This window comes from Lygodium microphyllum, chromosome 24 (genome assembly GCF_053477565.2).
Source record: "Lygodium microphyllum isolate KBCC chromosome 24, Lygodium_microphyllum_v1.1.10, whole genome shotgun sequence".
NCBI classification, from domain to species: Eukaryota; Viridiplantae; Streptophyta; class Polypodiopsida; order Schizaeales; family Lygodiaceae; genus Lygodium; species Lygodium microphyllum.
Window position 1 is genome coordinate 73936554 of NC_141158.1, and position 16178 is coordinate 73952731.

At 40.9% G+C, this 16178-nt stretch overlaps 1 protein-coding gene across 2 annotated transcripts in view; it reads right to left on the reverse strand.

Moving 5' to 3' along the window:
- The window catches only part of LOC148015246 (vacuolar fusion protein CCZ1 homolog A-like), a 117004-nt gene that overhangs the window by 57788 nt on the left and 43038 nt on the right, over positions 1-16178 (reverse strand). The gene's annotated exons all lie outside the window — the stretch shown is intronic.

Genomic DNA, 16178 nt, shown 5'->3' on the forward strand with positions numbered 1-16178 from the left:
GAGATACTATGGGCCATTCTAGGTGTTGGAAAAGATCAACAATGTGGCATATCGGCTGAAATTGCCTCCACATTGGCAAATACACAATGCCTTTCATGTCAGTTTGTTAAGGCCTTTTCATGGTGATGTACCAGAGGATACGTCTACTGAAATTCAACCTGAGGTTGAGGAGCTGGATGAGATTTCGGTACCCGAGCAGATTTTGGCACATTAGGAAAGAAAGGTCAAAGGTAAAGTTTCCAGGAGATACTTGGTGAAATTTCAAAATTATTCACCAATGGATGCCAAATAGATAGAAGAGGATGACTTGGCAGACCATCCTCAATTATTGCAACTTTACCTAGATGCCTTTTAGTTAGAGCCAACTTTAGTTCGAACTCACTCAGGTTCAACAGAGCATGGGCCCGGAGTATTGCCTGATGCTCAAGGAGGAGATAGCACTTCTACTCTGCCAGTTGTAGACAACTCTTTTATGTAGTGGATCTTGGATTTATTTAGCATGCATCCAAGGTACTGTGTTGATAGTATGTTTGTCGTGAGATCACTACTTAGTGTACTAGTCACTACGAGATGTATGTAAATGAGTATGAGTTTCACCTGAACATTGGAACTATACTTTTGCATCAATTTATAATCAGTTGGATATGTGTTTTTGCCTCAATTTTGAGATCGAATTCTGATCAATTTCAGCTTAGTTTTTGATGAGTTTGAGAACCGTTTATGGTCACTTTTGGGATCAATTTTGAATTAGTTTTTGCAATCAATTTCTAATCAGTTTGAGGTCACATTTGCAGTAGTTTGTGATCAGTTTTCAAATCAGAAAATGATTGAATTTATGATCAGATTATGCTCATTTTTCAATGGTTTACAGCTAGTTCCATGGACAGCAACATGTTAGCAAATGCCATTGATAGTTTCAACCCTGCTTTATGCTGAATTCATGCTTTTCTATGGTTGATAGTCAAAATAGTTGAGAATATATGAGTTATGGATGCATCCAATGAGTTTCTAGCAATAGTTCTGGACTAATTTTCAATTTTATGTTATGTACATACTGGCTGGAAATTTTCTACAAGTTTGGGACATGTAGCATGGTTGGACAAATTATAATAGTACATCATGTTGTGACAGTGATGCCTTATGGAAATTCTAGTGCATTATGCTTTTCCTGTGGCACAATGTAGTGCAATCAAGAACAATTGCAAGGATTTCAAGGGGGGGGTCTGTCAGAGGGATGTGAAATTTTGAGATACTTTAATCTTGCTGATAAAATTTGATTAAGTTATTAATCAAATGTGCAAGGTTATTTAGCACATGTGACGCATATGGCAGTTATTTCATGGTAATAGACCAAGAACCTTGAGGATGCAATGGGTGTCAAAGGCAAAAGTTGTGATAAGTTATCTGATTGGGTTTTGTTGGTCAGTTGGTATCAGATTGGACCCTAGGACAATGGTTGGCCAATAAATATTGCTGGTGACACTAGGGACTAGCATTAATTAATAAATTAATGCTAGTCTAAGGGTCAACAGAGGTTGGGAATCATTTCAGGTTGAAAATAGCTTAGCCAATTTAATTATGGATAGGCACATTTAATTTAGGTAGGGTCAAAAGAGCTGAAATTAAGTTTCAAGATTATTTAATTCTAAAAATTAATTAAATGGCTGGATAATGCTGAAAAATGGATTTAGAAGGCTGCCACTTGGCAAAAATGCCCATGCAAACTAAGAAAACCTTTTTGGGGGCTGGGTCTTAGCCATTTAGTTAGTTTATAGCCTGGGAGGGAGAGAGAGAGAGAGAGAGAGGTATTGGTCCACTTTCTGATCAACAAACAGCAATTTGCTATAGAAGATAGCCATCTAGGGGGACCATCAAATAGGGGACAGCAAGGAATCACCTTCTAGGGGCTGGCAATAGCATTGCTAATCTGGTGACAGCATTTCGGAGGTGCCTAGCAATAGATGACTGCATTAAATGCAAGATAGAGCAGGCAAGATGCAGAATTTAGGATTTTCTCGCAAAGAAAATCAGATTTGTCTCTCATCTTGGCTTTCTCTCACCTTCTCCAACCCATTCTCAAGAGATCTGAGCTTTTCTCAACCATTTTGAGCATCTCTCAGTCAAATTTGGTGGATAGTAAGAGATCCTTGCTGTAAACCCAAAATTTCTGAAAATATTAGGGATTGACAGCCACCTTGTGACCTGTGTCAATTGGTGAAGGCATCGTACATTGAATCCAACACCTGAAATTTGTGTAATTGTCAAGGAATTTAGATATCAGCCCATGCATTGTAATTTGGGGCACCATTTGACTAGTTGGTGGTTCCATTTGTGCAAGTAGTCCTAGGTGAAAAATCAAGGGGCAGCGAACTGATTGTTCATTGTTGCTACAGCAAAGAGGCTTTTTGAAATAGCAAAGGAGATTGTGAATCTCAACTTGTACTTATTCCTTTAGCAATCAAGTTAAAGAAATACCAAAAGGGGCGCCGGTTTTAGGGCCAACAAGGTGTCCAATGTCCGAGATTATTAAGGTAATTCGTCCATTTCAAGTTATATTCATTTGCTGATTGCTGTAGTTAAGTGCTTAACCAGGAAATCACCGCCCTTTTCAAGAAGGAAGGTTGGTTTCAATGAATGGTACCTATGCATGAAGTGGGAGCAAATGTCTCATCATAGTCAATCTCATGCTCCTAGGCATACCGTTTGGTGACAAGCCTTGCATTGCTACGATCAATGATACCATCAAATCTATGTTTGACCTTGTAAACCCACTTTATGCCCTATTGCCGGCTTGCCTAGAAGCAAGTCACATATACTACCAAGTGCCATTTTCGTCAATGGAATCCAACTCTTAACTGCATGGCTGCCATCTAATGCTTTACTTTTTTGAAGTATCATCAAAAGAAACATGTTCTTCATTGAAAGCAAATAGCGAGAAGTATTTGTGCAACAAAGTGACCCTATGCTTGATGATTGGCTGCTCTAGTTCTGCTAGGAAGAAGAGAGGATTGTTTGCTGTCCTGCAATGTATCTAATGGCCATATGGGGACAATTTTAGCTTTCCAAATAGCAACCCTCTCATTGGCCAATACATCTTCATCAAGTGCCAAACCAATGGACTGCAAATCAGGCTGTTGATCAGCATATAAAGGCTGCTGAATATACTGCTGTAACACCTCAATAAGCTGCTGAATATAACCAAAATCCAATGCACCACTTTGGAGCATGTTCATGGGAAGTTAGTACAGGCAATAACCTCTACTTTCAGCATTGTATCTAGATATGCATTTGACAACTTTGTTCTCGAGCTTGTGGCAATTGCACTAAAGAATAGGCCAAACATCCGAGTGCACCCATGTGTGACACCACTAGCTTACGGCTATTCCCAGCCTCATACTGTGTACCTGCATCCAATACTTTGGTGGGGCAGCAATTAAGAATGTATGTTGAACACATGACATTATCCAACTGAAGCTCCAATGGTAGCTTGTTGTGCGAAAGCATACATTTATCCATCTCCATAAGAGACCTGTTCTTGCATTCAGCCACACCATTTTGCTAAGATGCATACGGTGTAGTACACTAATGTATGATACCATAGTCATACGTAAAAGCATTGAATGCTCTTGACATGTATCCCCCACTCCCCTTCGATTAGTACAGAAAGTGACAAGCTTGCAATCACTAGTGTTTCAGCCATGGCCAAGAAGCATTTAAAGCATGCAAAGACTTAAGACTTATGCATCATTGCATAGACCCAACAATGACGTGTCAAGTCATCAATTGTGGCAAACTATAAGCATCCCTCAATGGATGGTATGCGCATGGGACCACGAATATAAAACTGCCACAGTTTAGATCACCAAACCGAGCATCCCACAACTCACTGTCATCAACAACCTTGCCATCGATTGCTAAAGCATCCTCTTATGCTCTCCTCTCATAGGAATCCAGCTGATAAAGTCTGTTGTACAACATGCCTAACAACAATCTCATCCTCATCACTACAATCATGCACACTACATCTGTCCATATGGAAGGAAACCATAAAACCAGTATATGCAATAGCTGAAATTGGAATCTGATATTCTTCTATATTCTAGGCACATACAAGACATCCTTAAGTGTAACTATACCAACAACAAGAATTTCGCTAATTGCATAAGAAGCATTATTGATACAAAGGGTAGACCTCTCCTTGGGTGCATCCCTCAATGAGACAAACAACCCATGAAATGAGGCAATGTGCTTTGAAGCACCACTATCAAAATATCATGTATCTTTGGCTTCAGCCACTAATAGGCACTACATGTGCAATATGATCATATGAGCATCTAACAACCAATGTATAAATTGGGCATATATCCAAGCAAGCCATATGTGCAAGAAGAGTAATTTCGCAAACCACCCAAATGTATAGACACTATGGATGGATCTGGAATGATCTCCTTAATGTGTGCCAATTGTTCTTCCAGGTCCTTGATTCTTATGGTTGTATAGCAACAAATGCAAGCTTAATCACGTCACTATGAGAGTTTCCATAGAAGAGGAGCACGAACACGGAGAAAAAAGGAGAAGAAAGAAGACAAGAGGAGAGAAAGAGAAATCTGCACTAGATCTGAAATGAATGCCTGTGTATTTTTTGATCCTTTGTGCTTCAGAGGAGGATTCCTAGGACCGTGAAGAGTTTCTTCAGGGATTTTGGACTACTTTAGGCCTTTCTTTCATGCGACAACCTCCTTCCTTTTTTAGTGAGCCACCACCCCTTGTAGCTTGGACCTTGGTCCCTATGGTTTCTATGCAGCTTACGGCACCTTCGATAGTTCCTTGCTATCATCTCACAATTGGGTCAATGGCTTGGCTCACCCATCCCCAACTAGAGTTTTCAAGAGTGATCCATTCAAGGCCTCCCCACTTCCATTGGCTTCTAGTGGCTTTCTATTTGATCGGGCTTTTCTTTGGAGAGAAGATCTTGCTCCTTGGTTTGCATTCTTCATCAATGGACTTGATAGGCATTGGCACTTTTCCTACTACCCTTGGATCCACATCTCCTTTGGCTTTCAACCATATCCAAGATCTAAGAGGGGATGTTAGCATACATGTGTCTCGTATGGTCATCTCCTACTTGTAAGCCTCACTCTGAGTCAAACGATGACATAAGGAGCTCTAACATTGTATTTGCCTATCATTTTGTGTGCTTTAGGCACTTTAGATGGAAAACATATTAGTACATTTCTTTTTGGCCACTTGAGGCTGTCCTAGGCACCCATATTTTGAGCCTGAACACTTATTACCAATTGTCGCCCTAGTTTGAATATTTATAGGCGGCCTATCCTCTCACTCTCTTTATCCATCATTGATCCTTCGTGATTAGGCAACCCTCCTTATTCTCTCATCCCCCTACTACCATCTAACACCCACACTTGACACATAGAGCTACATGTTGGGGCTGATCATTGCAACCTTGTACCCTTTAGCCATTGTTGTCAGCTTGTTCCTTCTCTCACGTGTTCTCTTTCTATCTCCTTCTCTCTGTGTCACTTTCTTTTTCCACTATGCACCATCACAGCAAGAAGGTAAAAAGTGCCCATGTACATAGGGAGCATTCACACCATAATGACTGGGGGAACACGACAAGTGTAATAGCACATAAATGAGATTGTTGAGTTTATAAGTAAAAGAGATAATGGTGCATCACTTTTTATACTATTGATTACCTTACTGCTCTATGTTGATGACATCATCCTAATACTTGACTCACAGGTAGAAGGGATTACAGCTCAACATGGATGCATAAGAAAACCTTGGAAAATCAAGATCATGGTCATTTGCATATCTGGATGGATTATGAGAAAGAGAGGATCGTACAAACGCAGCTAGGTGGAGGCGAAAGACTCATTTGTATTCAAGAGCATCACTTTTACCAGCCAATGGAAGCCATTTTTCCATGAGAGAAGCCAATTGCACGAACGAAGCGATAGTGCCACTAGCCCCATTTTCAAGAATCTTTACATTTGATAGCTTTTCTTATATCAATAACTCCAATTATGATGCACACAACTCCTATATGGGCTCCTAGCCTCTCCACTTATAACTAGCAACACATGGAGACACATCAAAATCCTAAAGATCTCCAAGACGATTTGCAATGAATTGTAATTTGTGAGCATGCTCTATTGAAATATGATACCCTCAACATAGGAGACATATCAGAATGCCCTACTAAAATAAGGTACCCTCAACATAGTCCAAACGTCAACAAAAATGCTTAAGTGCTTTACCCTTCTTATCTTCTAGGGATCAAGGCTAGCAGCCACAAAAATTCCTTACTGTCTATCAATTTAACAATTTAACTAAATGAGCTATTCACTAGAAACTCCAGTTGGGTACTTGGTGACTCCTATAATTTAAGAAGGAATCTATATTGTTCACATTACCTAAAGAATATTCCAAAACTTGCAAGTGGAAGGGTTTATTATCACTCCAAACACAATGTTACACTACACAAGAAACGTATACACTTCCCAAAACAAGTGCTCTGCATAGATCTGAAAACCACTCGTAACTTATATGCATCCATAATTTCAAATATATTCCTAAAAACAAGGGTGCACTATGGGACGGAAAAGCATTGCCCTTTTTTTCTCCACGCGAGAGAGAGAGAGAGAGAAAAAGAGAAAACAAAATGCCTTTCCAATCCAAGGTCTTCATTTGGCAAATGTTAATTGGTGCACTTCCTCTTGCCTCTACACTCTTCAAGCGGAGGATTTCCAATGGTTGCTGCTTCTTTTGTCAAACGTTTGTAGAAACCCCCCACCATCAGTTCCTTACTTGCCCACTGGCATGGAAGGTATGGTCACTACTATCAGCCATTTGGATCCGAGTAGTTGGGCTATCCATGCTTCCAAAAGACTAGGTCTTTGGACATCCCAAGTTTGTGGATCCCATGCAAGCTAATATGAAAATACTCTTTTACTTCTTACGCTTCTAGGGTTGTTGGAATATATGGAACATGAGAAATGCATTCATCTTTGATGCTTCATCAGGAGTGCAAAGTCATATAGTCCTCTTGAAAGAACTTCATTGGCAGCTCGACTTGATTGAGTTGGCAAATATTCTTCCTAGATAGAGCTTGATCTCTTGGCACATTGCAGTTTCTTCTGCCTGCCGCTAGCCATTCTACTTCCTTTGTACCTTGATTGTGATACCTTAGATTTTTTAGCACTAGAATAATTTAATTATTAGCTAGTAAAATTGATTTTTTTAGCACTAGAATAATTATCAAAATTAATTTTCAGAATTAATATTTTAAAAATTAATTTAATAAGTTGAATAATGCTAAAAAATGAAATTAGAAGACTGCCACTTGAAAAAACTTACCCATGCAAGTAGGAGAAACGTTTTTAGGGACTGGTGGAAATCTATTCGAGCCATTATGAGAGAGAAGAAGGCTCTTAAAGAGCAAGGAGATGTTGTTGATGTGATTTGTAGCCACCAAGGACCATTCCTACAGTAGGTGAGCAACAATTTAGAGCCCTCTAGGAGTACGTAATAGTAGCCCAAGGTCCTTCTAGTGCACGTGATAGCATATAGGAGGGGACAAGTCTTTCTACTGGTCCTAAGTTGTAGGTGACAGCTTCCATGGCTATTTGAGCAAGGCAAGAACAATTTTTTAGCATTTCTCGCGATGAAACTCTGAAATTTCTCGTGATGAAACTCTATAATTTCTCTTTACACCATTCTCTTTCATCCCTAGCCATCTCTCAAGTTATCTCAATAAAATCCATCCATTTGAGTCATTAGAGATGGAGATATTAGAAAATCTCTGCTGTAAACCCTAACTTATAGCAAAAATTAGGCCTTGACAGCCATCTCGAGATGTGTGCTCAAAATTGAGGGCCTAGAACTTGAATTCATACAACTGAAATTGAGGAATTTCAGGGAGATTAAAGAGACCAACCAACCAATATCAAATTTAGGACTCAATTTGTTTTTCAAGGAACCAAGTCAAGGCCAATCCCCAAGCAAACCTAGAGACAAATTGGTTTAGAGGCTTGCTAGTATTGGGAATAAAGGGCCATCGTGCCTTTTACATGTACACGAGTGTGAACACACCCTTAGCACATTTGTACTTTCATATATATATATATATATCTATCTAAAAACCTAAAGAGATACACTCGTCATTGTACCAACAAGTCGTGCTCACTCTCATTCTCTACTCTGCGCTCTCTCTGTCTCTCTGCTGCTGTGTGTAAGCACTGCGTGTCTCGATGCGCTCTCTATCACAACAAACTGGTATCAGAGTGACAAGGAGTGCACGCTTCTCAAGACGAAGTAGACAGTGGTCAACTGGATAAAGGCCAGGTGGCATGCGACAATCGGCTGAAGAGTAGGCGACGCAACAGGCTGGTTATGTGGTGATAACAGTCGTCTAGAGGACCAGCGGTACCAGCACGAGCAGTCGAGCGAAAGACTAGCGAGCGACCAAATTTGACGGGTCAACGTCAAACAAGACCAACGTGGCCGCCAAGCAGCTAACACGTGGCGACTGACAAGCAAGCAAGTCATAGCTTTTCTTTTCTTATTGGCTTGTTTTGTGTATGATTGCTGGGCTTTGGCAATCATATCTTTAACTTCATCGGACGTGAAGGATGTTTTTTTCTCTTGTCATTTTTTGTCAAATTCTTGGAATTTTTGCTTCTCCCCTTGCCGGGCCTTCGCGCGCATAAGCACAGTTTCCAGATTTGTGCAATCTTGGCCCAAAATTTTGGGCCTTTTCTCAGATTTGGGAATTGTGATGCAAAGCAAGACCATTTGTCTCAAAAATTGCAAAAATTTATGACATTTTGCCTCCAACATTTGGGGCTTTTCATATACATGCAAGAATTAGGCTGAAATTTACCCAAATTCTCGACATTGATGCACATCCGATCCCGTGCAATTTGGGGCTTTTGCTGTTTGGGCAAAATTTGTGCATCATTTGGTCATTTTATGTACATGAGGGTTTAATTCCATGCAATTTGGACATCTAACACTTTAAAAATTTGGGGGTTTTGCTGAAATTTCTCTATTTTGGCAAAATTGGTCTGTTCTATGCATGTGAGAGACAGTGCAAATGCACAGTTGATGCTTTGGGCACAAAAACTTTGGGGCTTTTGACCGTGCGTGTCAATTTTTGTAACCGTAGTGCATGTACAACAGAAATTGCAGCTCAAATTTGGGACTTCTCATGCAATGTGATGTATTTGCCTTGAAACAGCTGTAATCAGTTGTGGAGTGCTGCAGCACAAGGTTTAGTGCTTCTGAAAATTTATCTGCAAATCTGAAATTTCTACTTCTACGTAGTCATTTATTGTTGGTTGCTACTTGTTTCTACCTTGGTCACTTGTGTGATAGTTTGAGTCTCCACTTGCTGAAATTTTTTGTCACATTTGGGCTGAAAATTATGGCTGGCAGCAGTGACAGCAGTAATCTCATGCACATTAAAAAGCTTGAAGGAACACATAATTTTACAGTCTGGCAAAAACAGTGCTACAATATCCTGTTGCAAAAGAAGCAGGCAAAGCCGATTAAGACCCAAGCGGCAAAGCCTGCAGATATGGAATAGGAAGATTGGGATGAGTTAAATGAGCTTGCACGCTCAACCATCGAGCTATCAATTTCTGATGCCTTGTTGTTTAACATTGAAGGTTTGGATTCTGCATATGCTATTTGGACTCGACTGGAAGAACTGTATGCACAGAAGAGTACCACAAGCAAAGTGTATTGGCTGAAAAAGCTTATGGATTTGCGTATGAAAGAGGGTACAGCAATGTCTACTCAGTTGAGTGAGTTTAACTCCATTTTTAGTCAGCTGGTTGCCTTGAAGTTATTGATTGATGAAGAATTTAAGGCTATGTTCTTGCTTTGCACTCTGCCAGAGAGTTGGGATACATTCAGAACTGCTATGAGCAATTCTAATGCGATTCTTTTGTCTACTAATGTAGAGAGTGCTCTATTCGTGGAAGAAATGAATCAGCAGAACAATGCATCCAGTAAGTCTTCCAATGCTTTGCATATTAGGGGCAGATCACAGCATAAAGGCAAATCTGATAGCAAGGGACGCAGTAAATCACGTGGTAAGGATGTTGAATGCCATCATTCTGACAAGAAGAGTCACTTTAACAAGACTGCTACAAATGAAAGAAAGAAAAAGGAAAGGGCAAAAAGATAGATGATAGCAAGGAAGAGAAGAAAGAGAGTCAGCCTAAGAAGAGCAGTATCAAAATTGAAGAGGTGAATGTAGTCACTCATGACAGTGACAGTGGGAATGACGTACTCTTGGTCTCTTCACACTTTAGTGCACATGCTTTACTTGCAGATACAGATGATGACATGCATACCTGGATTCTCAATTCAGGTGCTTCCTTTCATGTCACCCCTCATCGTGAGTGGTTCTCATGTCTTCGTTATGCTGATTTAAGCATTGTAATCATTGTGTTTATGATGCACATGCATAGACATCTCATAAGAAGTCTCTTTCACTGAAATCTTCTCTTCTAGAGTTAGCACATTCCGATGTATGTCAGATCCCAGAGTTATCTTTAGGAGGAAAGAAATATTTTGTCACCTTTGTCGATGATGCTACACAGAAGGTATGGGTTTACTCTATTCGCAGCAAGGACAAAGTGCTTGACAAGTTTAAAAATTTCTTAGCATTGGTTGAAAATCAGACTGATAGGACACTTAAGTGTCTTCGCTCTGACAATGGTGAGCAATATGTGTCCAAGGCCTCTCAAGCATTTTGTGATAGCAAAGGGATAAAGAGGGAGCTCACTGCCCCTCATAATCCACCCCAAAATGGAGTTGCAGAGCGTATGAATCAGACCATACAAGATAAGTTCCGTACGATGCTGTCTCATGCAACATTACCCCATGGTTTTTGGACAGAGACTGTTATGACAGCCGTACACTTGATTAATCGGTCCCAAACAGGTCTTTGGGGGGGAGGGGGAGGGGAGCTCCCCAAGAAGAGTGGTCGGGCAAGCCACCTTCGTATGCACACTTGAAAGTGTTTGGATGCGAAGCATTTGTGCACATTCGTAAAGAAAAACGCAACAAACTTGACTCAAAGTCCTGTAAATGCATTTTTCTAGGATATGGTGATGAGGGTGAAATGGGGTATAGATTATGGGATCCCGAGAAAAGGAAAGTAGTACGCAGCAATGATGTTATCTTCCGGGAAGATCGCATGCATAAACAGCCCGAAAAGACTGAGGAGGTTCGTAGGGTTGTATTCCGAGAAGAAATACATTTTGGACAGCAAAATGTGCCCGCTGTACAACAGCAAATACCTGCTGTAAATGAACTTGTAAATGCAGAAAATAATGCTAGAAATGATTAGCCAGCTATTGCCCATAATAATGAGCCACTAGATGTGCAGGAACATCCAAGACAACAAGCTGTTAATGCTGATTTGCAAGCTGAAATGCCAGGACAGCAAGCTGAAAATGGAAATTTGCAGGAACGGCCAGGAAACAATGATCATTGGGTTAGGAGATCGTCTAGGGCTACTAGACAACCTAACAGATTTGTTCATGGTGCAAACAATATGGCTGATTATGTCATATTGACAGACTCTGGTGAACCATCTTGCTTCAAGGAAGCAATGGATAGATAAGACAGCAAGAAATGGTATAAAGCCATGTTGTTAGAGATGGAATCTTTTGAGAAAAATGGCACTTGGGACTTGGTACAGTTGCCTAAAGGGCAGAAAAACCCTTCCATGTAAATGGATTTACAAGATTTAGGTCACTTATGGTTCCTCACCAAAGGACAAAGCAAGATTGGTTGCGAAGGGATACAAGCAAAAACATGGAGTTGACTTTGATGAGATATTCTCTTCTATAGTCAAGATGACTACATTGAGAACCATTTTGGGCTTGGTTGCAGCTGAAGATATGGAGCTCATACAGATGGATGTAAAGACTATGTTCTTACATGGTAATCTGTATGAAGACATATATATGCAACAGCCCGAGGGGTTTGTGGCAGAAGGGAAAGAGAAGATGGTATGTAAATTCAAAGGAGCTTGTATGGACTGAAACAAGCACCAAGAGAATGGTATCATAAGTTTGATACATTTATGCAGTCTCAAGGTTTTCATAGAAGTCAAGTGGATCACTGCTTTTACACCAAGAAGGCAGCAGATAGCAACCTGATTATCTTGATTCTGTATGTTGATGACATGTTGATTGCTGGCAGGGATACTCATGCCTTGAACTCACTGAAGCAAAGTCTTCATGGCAGCTTTGACATGAAAGATCTTGGTGATGCAAATCGCATTCTTGGCATACAAATACTCAGAGTTAGGTCAAAAGGATTACTCTATCTCTCTCAGCAGGTGTATATCTCCAAGGTTTTGCAACGTTTCAATATGGAGGGGGGGGGGAGGAACAATTGGGGTTCCATTGCCTCCATATGTGAAACTCAGTGCAGAGGACAGCCCTACATCTGATGATGAGAAGGCTGAAATGGCCAAGATACCATATGCTTCAGATGTTGGCAGTTTGATGTATACTATGGTTGCTACACATCCTGACATTGCCTTTTCAGTGGGAGTGATTAGCAGATACATGGCAAACCCTGGTAAAAAGCGTTGGGAAGCAGTAAAAGGTATTATGAGATACCTCAAAGGCACAAAGATTTGTGCATCTGCTTTGGAAAGCAAAAGGCATCTGTCGTTGGCTTTACGGATGCAGACTATGCTGGTCATGCGAACTGCAGAAAGTCCACTTCTGGGTATGTGTTTACCTTCATAGGAGGAGCAGTTTCTTAGATCTCCAGGCTACAAAAGTGTGTTGCATTGTCTACTACAGAGGCAGAGTATGTGGCTGCCACTGAGGCATGCAAGGAGGCTTTATGGCTTTCACATCTGGTAGGAGAGCTTGGCATTACAAAGTTACCTATTTCTCCATTGTGATAGTCAAAGTGCTATCATGCTAGCACGGAATCCCATCCTTCATGCAAAGACGAAGTGCATATAAGTGAAGTATCACTTCATTAGAGATGTACTTGACAGCAAGAGCATTGAGCTTGTCAAAGTGCATACAGATGATAATCATGCAGACCTTCTCACGAAGGGTCTTCCAGTAGAGCGGTTTGCTCATTGCTAACAAATGATGGGAGTTGGATAGATATATGTATTTCAAGTTTATATATACCTAGACTTAGATGATTCTTTTCTCCTCTGAAGGCACATTGTTTTAAGTGGGAGGTTGTTGGGAATAAAGGGCCATCGTGCCTTTTACATATGCACGGGTGTGAACACACCCTTAGCACATTTGTACTTTCATATATATATCTATCTAAAAACCTAAAGAGGTACACTCGTCATTGTATCCACAAGTCATGCTCGTTCTCACTCTCTACTCTGCACACACACACACACACACACACACACTCTCTCTCTCTCTCTCTCTCTCTCTCTCTCTCTCTCTCTCTCTCTCTCTCTCTCTCTCTCTCTCTCTCTCTGTGTGTGCTGCTATGTGTAAGCACTGCGTGTCTCGATTCTCGCGCTCTCTGTTATAAAACCTGGTCAGTTTTGACAAGTGGCACTTGGATTAGTGGAGGAGATCAGACCATCTGAGTCGTACTCCATCCATTTGCAATAAAAGTTAAAGAAATATCCCAAGAGGTGTCAGTTTTGGGGCCAACAAGCTGTGCATTGTCCAAGATTAAGTAGTAACATTTGCAATTTCGATTTATGTGAATTAATTACTTGCTATAATTAGTGTTAAATCATGTTTGTACCACCCTATCCGAGGAGAAAGGTTGGTTTCAGTATACCTTACAATGGCATATCTAGTGCTCTTGAGACACTATCTTTGATCCACAGAGTTGTCACATGTAGGCTTTTGAGGCTATGCCCTCATATCTACTTGTTTCTATCCTCGACTTGAGTGATGAGGTGTAGATTTGGTCATTGGCACATCTAAGGACTTGTGATGGGTACGTCTATATAGGTTGGGCATCTATTGAAAGCATCTCCAAAGAGGTGCAAAAAATCTCTCTTTTTTTTTGTTCTTTTAGCGGTAAAAACTGTGACTAATTATATTACTCCAAAGAATCTTACAAAGTACATGTGCTCAACAACCTAGTTGGAGCCACATCAAAGTCACAAAACAATCATATATACAAGCCTCTCAAGGCAGTCTGAGGGGTATAGGGAAGAGAAGCCACAGAGTATACCATCACCTAGAACTGTTGGCCTACATTGTGAAAAACATATCATGGTTGCCACAGATGATTAAGAAGTGATGTCGGTTCCCCTGAAGGGCCCAAGAATCGCCCTTGTCCCAATGATGATGGGTGTTCGAAGCTCTACCAAGGTCACGTATACAAAGAGGCACTTACCACCAAAAATCAACTAACAACATGCCTTCCAGGTGTGCCATCTGTGAAGCTCCCGGTAATCTTTCACACCTCCCATTTTCCTACCAAGCTGTTGCACTAGGCTCATCCAAGTTCTAAGTGTCCAATCATACAATTTCAATCCTAATTTCCCAATTCAGCTTTCGGTGGCTAAGTGAGAGAAGAGGAATCTATCCTGATCTTATGTCAGCAGATCCAAGTGCACATTTGGGATACCAATAGCAAGAGTCACTCTTAACAACCAGCTACTTGGAAGGTATAAGCACCACATGGAGGTACCTCTAGCATGGAGAATCACATAATCTATAAAGGATTGTCATAAGTTGGAAGAGGGATTCTGTGACAACGGGTACTACACCCTAGCTCTCCTTTGAGGATCTCATGGGGCATTGATGGCTTACTACCAATCACATGTACTACCATCATCACTAGCAGTCCGTTAAGGGGGTTGCCAGCTGTCGTATTAGACTTCTTGGTCCATCTTACTCTCCAAGCGGCTCTCTTCTTTCATGATAGAGGCTAGATCCTTGGATCTCAACCCCATAGTTGTGACTAGTGTCGAATAATCATAGCTTAGTGCATGGTTCCTAGAATTGTGCGTGCAGCTTGCACATGGTTGCAAATCCTCCTACTAACCTAGCATTTGAAACTTCTCTTATAAAGAACTATAGGCCTTTGAAAGTAAAACACACATACATATAATTGGATGGAGTACAACTAAGATTTCTTAATCTCCTCCACTGATCCAAAAGCCCCTTGCTGTCATAATGATCAACAAGCCTTTTGGGCAGTTAATCCCTTGATCTTCACCCAGGACTTGTACAAATTGGACCCGACTTGCCAAATGCTCCCCCAAATCAAATGGGATGGGATGGCATCCGAAATCCCTGGCAATTCCTAAAATTTTGGTTGCAATTTCAATCTTCTATGCCTCCAATTGCTGGTGCGGATCCCAAGGTGGCTGCTAAACCCTAATTTTTGCTGTAGATTAGGGTTTACATTAGAAATTCTCTTGCTCTCCACCAAATCTGGCTGGGATCTGCTCCAAATGGCTGAGATTTGCTGAGATTATCAGAGAATATGCTGGACTTGGATTGAGCTGAAATACATTCCTTCGGGGGGGGGGGGGGGAGGGGAGGGGGGTTTGCCCATCTTCAACCCTCAATCTTGTCTCCATTACTTTTACATTTTCATGGCTGTAATTTTGTGAGTAATTTTCATTTTCAGCTTTAAGTGTTCATTCTCTTTTATATTAAATCTCGCAAACAAGCGAATATCATAATTGTTAAGCATACTACGTTGTTCAGGGCGTTTACAGGTGAATACTTCCCTGGCATCAGGCAAGTTCCCACATTTACTATACGTATTAACAAGGGTTCCCCATAGGTCTGAATTCAAAAGAACACTAGATCATGGCATTGTGGATAGTCATGCCTTCTTTGCATGCTACCATGCTGCCACATGCATCAATAGCAGACACAAAGCTGATTCTATCAAGCTGTGTACACTTGAGCTGGATCTGATAGAAAAGCTCCAGTGCCTTCAAGCAATCTCTATTCTGAGTGTAAGCTGTGATCATCGCAGTCCAGCAGACAAGGTTAGGATGCCAAATGCTCCGAAAGATGCTCTCCACAGCCTCAAGATTCCTATGCTGACTGTAAGCATGGATCATGGTGCTCAATGTGCAGGCACCAGGTTAGGTCCTCTTTCAAAGACTCCCACGGCAAGGTGGGTGTGCCCACACAGAATGTATACATTGAGAA